Source organism: Chlamydotis macqueenii, chromosome Z (assembly GCF_036417535.1).
Source record: "Chlamydotis macqueenii isolate bChlMac1 chromosome Z, bChlMac1.mat, whole genome shotgun sequence".
Lineage (NCBI taxonomy): Eukaryota > Metazoa > Chordata > Aves > Otidiformes > Otididae > Chlamydotis > Chlamydotis macqueenii.
The window spans coordinates 51,205,611-51,212,679 of record NC_141593.1 but is presented as its reverse complement, the minus strand read 5'-3'; the positions used below and the strand labels follow the sequence as shown (position 1 = coordinate 51,212,679).

The 7,069-nt window shown below is 50.2% G+C and overlaps 1 pseudogene across 1 annotated transcript; it reads left to right on the top strand.

Moving 5' to 3' along the window:
- Positions 1-2,663: 2,663 nt before the first annotated feature.
- LOC147596335 (E3 ubiquitin-protein ligase Topors-like) lies at positions 2,664-3,974 on the top strand (annotated as a pseudogene). The gene is made up of 2 exons (XR_015261474.1): positions 2,664-2,775; positions 2,898-3,974. The product of XR_015261474.1 is annotated as an E3 ubiquitin-protein ligase Topors-like (transcript).
- Positions 3,975-7,069: the final 3,095 nt, after the last annotated feature.

Here is a 7,069-nt window from a genome sequence, read left to right as displayed (position 1 = left end):
AGCAAGGACATCTTTGACTAGATCAGGTTGCTCAGAGCACTGCCTCCTTTTCTTCCTAATAATGCACCAGAACCCACTGCATACCCTTACCTGGCAGGATATAGGGGTATAATCTGTCCTGGTATAACTCCTCCTTTGTGGACCAGAATCTGAGTTCAGATTGCAGCTGTGTGCTTGGTTTACTCCTTCTCCTACTAAAGCATATCTGCTCTGGAATGAATGCCTGCCACAATCATAATGGGTGTCCTTGGGAATACTATTGCTTACTTCAAGCAGTGTCTTTTCATGCACAGACAAGACCTTGGGATTTCTGTGTACTTCCTCTGTGAATATGGCTGGAAAGGAATGTGCAAAAAAATAAGTTTGCAAGGCATCCATGTTGTAAAAGACTGTGTCAAATATTTGTCTCAACATTGTTGAAACATCAAACCACCACCCGAACAATGGAACTTCAGTTGAACCATAGGACTAGAGTCTTCCTGTTATCTTGCAAGCCAATTCCCATTATCTTGCAAGCCATCTCCTGTTGTCCTGTGAACCTGGATGCAGGGCTGATTCTGAGAAATCTAGCCTTAAACTCCCCCCCAACCCCCCCTACCCTGCCAGAAAAAAAAAAAACAGAGGGGCCCAGAGACGGTAATGGGCATGCATATCACCGCCAGGTGAGGGGTGCGGCCAAGCAAACCCGCTCTTGGAATACAATGAATATGCAACAAAACGAACAATAAAAGGACAAAAGCAACCAACATGAAAAAGGGGAACAAACATCAAGGAAACAACACATCGACGAAATCAACATCAGACAGAACGTTCCCCCACCGAGTGAACTGGACTGTCAGGACGCCGCAGCTCCGTGATGGTAGCTATTGCAACTGAAACTCTTTTCTTTTCTCTCTCTTTCCTTTCTTTCTCTCTTTTCTCTTGCATTTGCGAACTTTTTCTCGGGTAAATAAAGTTACCTGGCACTTGTCTGCATTTTGAGTCTTAATTCTGTTCCTGAGAATATGAGCAAAACCACGCTCGCTGTGTGAGAGGTTGGTCCAGCCACCCCTCGCCTCCCAGACTCGTCTGTGGTCGGCTAGAATGCAAGGGGGCCTTCCTCTCATCCAAAATTGGAACATGACACATGTGTATAGATAAAGAAAAACAATTCTCCCAGGGGATAAGGCACCATATGTCTGGTCAGTCATGGAGGGCCCCCTCCCCCATGCCACAAATGTATCTTGGCTTCCCAAAATAAAATAATCTATTACGGAATCTCAGCTCTGGCCTGGCTCCTGTCTTTACCGGCTGCCACCTATTTAATCTTCTCTCCCTTTCCGTGTTTGTTCAGAAATCCCTCTTTTTCAGTGCAGCTGGAAAGGTTGTTACTAACGGGTGATCAAGCCTGAATGCTGACAATGTGAGATGATTACAAGTGCCCAAAGAGCAAACACACAGAATTTTCAACAGAAGATGCTCCTGCTGCCCCAACAGGCTGCTGAGATACCGCTCCGGACAGCAGCAGTGATAAAAAAGGGTTAGTGTCAACTCAGGAGTAATCACTCTGTGTGGAAGCTGCTATACTCAAGAGTTTTTACTTTTCGGACAGAAGGTGACTGGGTAAAAGGTCCTGTAATTAGTTGCTTTGTGTCAAGGAGGGGCACTTGCTTTGTGTTAGTTTTGAAGTGGTAGGAAAGGAAATCACTGAGCTGGAGAAAAGCAAAGACACTGAAGCACCATGACCGTCCAAAGGGAGTAATTTTGGCACTCCTGGTTATGAGTCCACACTGAGGGCCTAAACCAAATAATAGAAGAGTCATGGCCTTGAACTGATTGTGGAACAGAACGAAAACCCATGGGACATGGCCTGCAGTGTGGGAGTTCCTGCTGGAATTTCACATGATAACGAACGGGGAGGACTGTTTGATTCATGCTGCCATCCAGAGGGACCTCAGCAGCTGGAGAAATGGGCTGAAAGGAACCTCATGAAGTTCAACAAGAAGAATTGCAGAGTCCTGCACCTGGGGAAGAAGCCCAGGCACCAGCAAATGCTAGAGACTGCCTGGCTAGAAAGGCTCTTGGCAGAAAAGGAGCTGGGGATCCTGGTGGACACCAAACAAAGGTCCCACAAGAATACCCCTGAGAGCTGCCTGTGACCTGACCTCCCACATAGGAGGAAGCAGGGGAGCCCAGAGGGCTGGCCAACAGTGCTGGGGTGTGGAGAGAGCCTGTGGGACCTTTTGTCCTGCAGGGAGGACAAAGGTGTCTTTGGTGCCAGGGAGGCAGGGGGTGTTACCAAAGGGAGCCTCTTGCCGCATGTGCCTGGAGACATCTGCCCTGGCCAGAGTGACCTGATGGGGCTATGGGAAGACCCAGTCAAGGCCTTGGTGACCGGCGTGAAACACGGCGTGAAACAATGCTGAGCACAAGACAAGCAATGAAGGGATGGATGGGGCAACAGCGTTGCAGTAAAACCATGTGCAAGCCACCATGGGTAAAGAAACTCCATTGTGGTGTCCCTAAGTCTGTGACACACAGAGCGATGGATTGTGACCACATGTGCATTGCTGCTTGTATCTGGGCAACGAGTCTCACCCAGCCGGCCCATGTCCAGACTCCAGCTGAGTGAGCTTGCAAGGTTTGGAGTCTTGAGCAAGGCCTCGGTGCTGGTGTCATGCTTAGGGGTTCACTGCAACTCTTGGTGTCCAGCCCCAGAGCCACTGAAGGATTTTCCCTGGCCCTGCCAGATTGAGGCAGCCAGGACAGCCAGGAGGCTTGCTCGCCGCGGCAAAGGTTTGCTGGGAGGGGAAACCTCACCTTGGGAAGCTGGGAGGGTTTCCTTCTTGAGGGACCTGGGCATTTCTTCCAGCCCTCCCTGCACCACCCAATGACTGTGGCCTCTCCTCCTTTTGTAGCGCAACACTCGCCGCTGCAAGCCAGTGAGAGGGAGCGGTTCGACATCGCCAGCTCCTTACAGCCCACCGCACCCCAGTGAGTGGAGAGCATGGCCACTCAGCTGGACAACCGCTGTCCCATATGTCTGGAGAACTGGAAGGAGGCCAGCTACGTGATGCCATGCCTCCACCAATTCTGCTATGAGTGCATCCTGCGGTGGGCTGACAGCAAGCCTGAGTGCCCCCTCTGCAGAAGGAGGGTGACCTCCATCTTGCACTTGGTGCAAGTGGAAGATGACTTTCAGGAGCATGCCATCCCGCCACCTTCAACACCATCCGTTGTTGTCAGCCTGACAGGAGGAGCTCCTGGGCACCCAGCTGCCCACAATCTCCATCACCCTGCAGCACCCCAGCCATCAGCTGCGAGGCTGGTGCCCAGGGCTCCTGTGGGCAGCCTCCAGCCCCTCATCCGGGCCTTCCTCTTCTGAGAGGACCCAGCTCTGCTGTGGCCCCTGCTGCCCTGGCTGCAACAGGAGCTGTGGCTGCTCTTTGAGGGTGACCTCTCAGAAACATCAGCAGCACAGTGGATCATCTGGGCCACCCTACCACTCTTTGGCCTGGATGAGGAAAGCCTGTTGCAGCTGCTGCAGCCATTCCTGGGCAGGCACACAAGCAGCTTTGTGCGTCGGCTGATTGACACTGTTGTGCGCCGGTACAGTAGAGGGCCAACGTCGCATGGGCCTGGGGAACGCCCGTGCTGCTGAGGAGCAGGAGGGCAGCCCCGCAGCTGTCCCCAGCCCTGCTGCCTCCCAAGGAGGGTCACCTGCTGCCAGCCCAGCCCATCTGAGGCCGAAGATCCCAACACCTCATCGGCTGCCCTTTGCAGGGGTCCTGGCAGCCCCTCCTCTGCCCCCATTCCTGCCAGCGGGGAGCCAGAAGAGCAGCAGGAGGACTCAGAGGAGGCTGTGCCCAGGGCCTTCACTCCCAGCCAGGGAAGGCAACACCCCCCTGGGGGCCCCTGGCGAGCCCCGAAGAGGAGGGCTGGCAGCCCTCAGGACCCCTCCCAGCCTCCCAACAAGCCACCGCTCTATCGGTGACAGTGGGAGGCTGCCTCAGGGGACAGCCAAACCACATCTGGGACAGCAGCTGGCACTCAGGCTGGTCCCCAAGAGATCCTGGCCCCCCAGATCTCATTATTTCAAAATAAAATAAAGGCATTAGAACTGCAGAAAAACTCTCAGTATTGCAATGGATCTCCGTGGTGTTGCTATCTCCACCCATTCCACCCATGCTGCCTTCTGCCCCTTCTCCTGCTGCTACACACCCACCCTTGCCTCACATGTTCACTAGACCCTAACACCTCCTCCACTCCAAAGCCTTGCAAACTCAGGACAGAGCCCACGGTCTGCTCCTAGCAGCGGCACTGCCATGTTCCTGGGCTATGGGACTCAAGAAACTGGGGACACCCTCTGTGTGGTCCTGTTACATCGTGGGGCAAAGGAACAGGGGCAGGAGACTGAATGCAGCTCAGGTCCATGAAGGAGCATAGACACAAGCCTCTGCCTCTCTCCCCCTCACAAAAAGTGGCAATGCCTGGCACCTTTTCCTCAGGGGTGCTCTGCTTGAAGCACAGCTCTTGTTCTTTGGAAACAGCCCCACACCAGTGCAATCTGTCAGTGTTACAAATGCTTCAGGGAGGTGTGTGTGGAGCCCTGGCATCGATGCCCTTTGCAACCCAAAGGGAGCGAGCACTGTGGGTCAGGGACCCAGCAAGGCTTTCCTCATGCCTGCCAACATGTAGACATTGCAATGTCATTGGGCCGCTCTGTCTTCTCATCTCTGCAGTCTTTCCAAGTGTCTGGGTGAGCTTTCCTGGGAAGAAATCCATAGCTTATGCTTGACTTTGGGTTGGAAAACCAATGCCTGCGGCTGGAAAGGACACGCTGGGGGCTTCTTCTGACCTGGCAGTGGAAAAGCTGGACAGGTCACAGCCAGAAAGGAGATCAGTAAGCTCTCAGTAGCAGGCTGGGTCTGATTCTTAGACAGTACAAGAAAGGAAAGGATCGAGGACTGCGTGAAAAAGGCCTCAGCTTGCCTAACAGTGTTGAAGAGTGGGATGCTAATGGTGATGGTTTCTACGGGCTCACATGAGGATCTCGCTGGCATCAGTATGATTTGCTAACGTGCATTCCATTCTTGCCCTTTTTTCTTTGTCATTTTTCTTCTTCAGGATTGAGATTAAATATGACGAGCATTCACACACGTCACTGTTCTGTGACATGTTTTGCACACCCTCCAGCATGCTGCAGGCCCCAGGAGCTGGGGCTCTCTTTGCTGCACAGGACCATCTGTGCTTGTGTAAGGTGGCAGTGCACAGCGACCACGTCATACCCCTCACCTGCGTACCCCATATTTCATTTTCTGATTTTAACACAATGTATTATACACCAGAAATTCGTTCCAGAGCAGGGGAATCATGGCTTCCCTTTGTGCACAAGATAAACCAGCTCCAAGTATGCACAAGTAATTCCTTTACCTGCCTTACATCTCTGCCCAGTTTGACCTTTTTAAATGCATTCTATCACTTTCTCTTTGTCTTTCCAATACTTTTGAGCCCACTCCTTCCTTGTTTGGGAAGGAGCACATTTGTGTCTTCACAGCAGTCTTTCTAAGGCTATCCTGCTGACTACAACAATTTTACTGTCACAATAAGACACAATACTGTGTCGATAGAGGACAGAGTGGGGGGGGGGTTACCTCGAACCTGCTTAAATTTGACCAGCCTGCCAGTTTCCCAAGAAAGACGAAACCATTGTACCCGACCAGCCTGCCACACTCTGTTTGAGGAGAAGGGGGGTTTCCTCGAACCCTTTGCAATTTGGCCAGCCTGTCAGGCTTATGCTGGCAGCAACATGAAGACAAATCCCTTGAATCTTCTATATCCATTACTAAAGTTTCCAGAAACTTGTATCCATAGATATATAATTTTTTTATGTATGTTTGTGACAGGATCAAGATTTTAAAATACCTGCTGATAAGACACTGACTGCAAAAAGTAACTTGAAACAACATATATACACAGAACTGAGCATAAGTTTTAATAGCTAGCAAGATGTAAATATCTAAGTGCGCATAACACAGAGCTCTTACCCAACAGGCGTCCCTGTGGTGAGGGAAAGAGAGGGTCAGCCCGTTGACTGGTCCCAGATGTTCTGATGGAGGTCTTCCCCAATATCCCCCTTTCCTTAAGCCATTTTTATACTGGTTTTTACTTTTAGGTGGAGCTCAAGTGACTCTAGTCATGCATACCTTTGTTAGGATTGGTGTAAATTTTTCTGGCTTTGCTTTTAAAGTTACAGGCTAGAAGAAATTCAGAATGCATGCTCAGTGAGGGGTGGTCGCACCTCAGAGGCGAGTAGCTTTCGGGATGGAGGTGTGTTTTGGTATTATAATGACATTATAATGAGCACAGTTCAGATACAGGACACAATTTCACCATCATTCCTGAGAAAGTAGTTGTGTTTCATCTTCCTTGATAGCAGCTGTGTGGTTATCTTTGCCAGTCTTGATAATAGGGATGAGCTGTGGTACCTCCACATCACTCTGTTCCCCATTTCAAGGGGGGGAAACACCCACATTCCGTTAGGCCACAGTTAGCCTTGCCCATGGCAATCGCATTCCGTTCCCACGAGCAGCAACTGCATCCTACCTCAAGACTGTTTTTCCTATTATAGCTTATGTTAAGATTGTAGGCTGAACTTTGGGAAACACTACTTTTCAATTCCCCCCATTTCTGCTGGTTTTCCATATCAGCTGACATTAATCAGCTGCTGGTGCTTATTTACCAAAACAGAGCATGTAAATCATAAAATGCAAGTGCTAGCCTTGTACATGTTTGCATGCACTTTCCCAAGTTCCCACATTTGTTCTGCAACACATAGTGTTCATGAAGAAAAAGAAAACAAGCCTTCACAGTGAGGTAGCTGCCCCTGATTTTCTTGAACTCCTTTGTGAACTCAAAGAATTCTGTCAATGAATAATAAAGGATAGAACTAAATTCCTCAAAGTCATTACACTGTGACAAGCCAGCCCTTGAAAGGAAGGAAGGTATTATTACACAGATGCTACTCCTTTAACATCTCACTCATCTGTGCAAAATAAACAATCCCAAATAACAGTGCAAAGCAGAGACT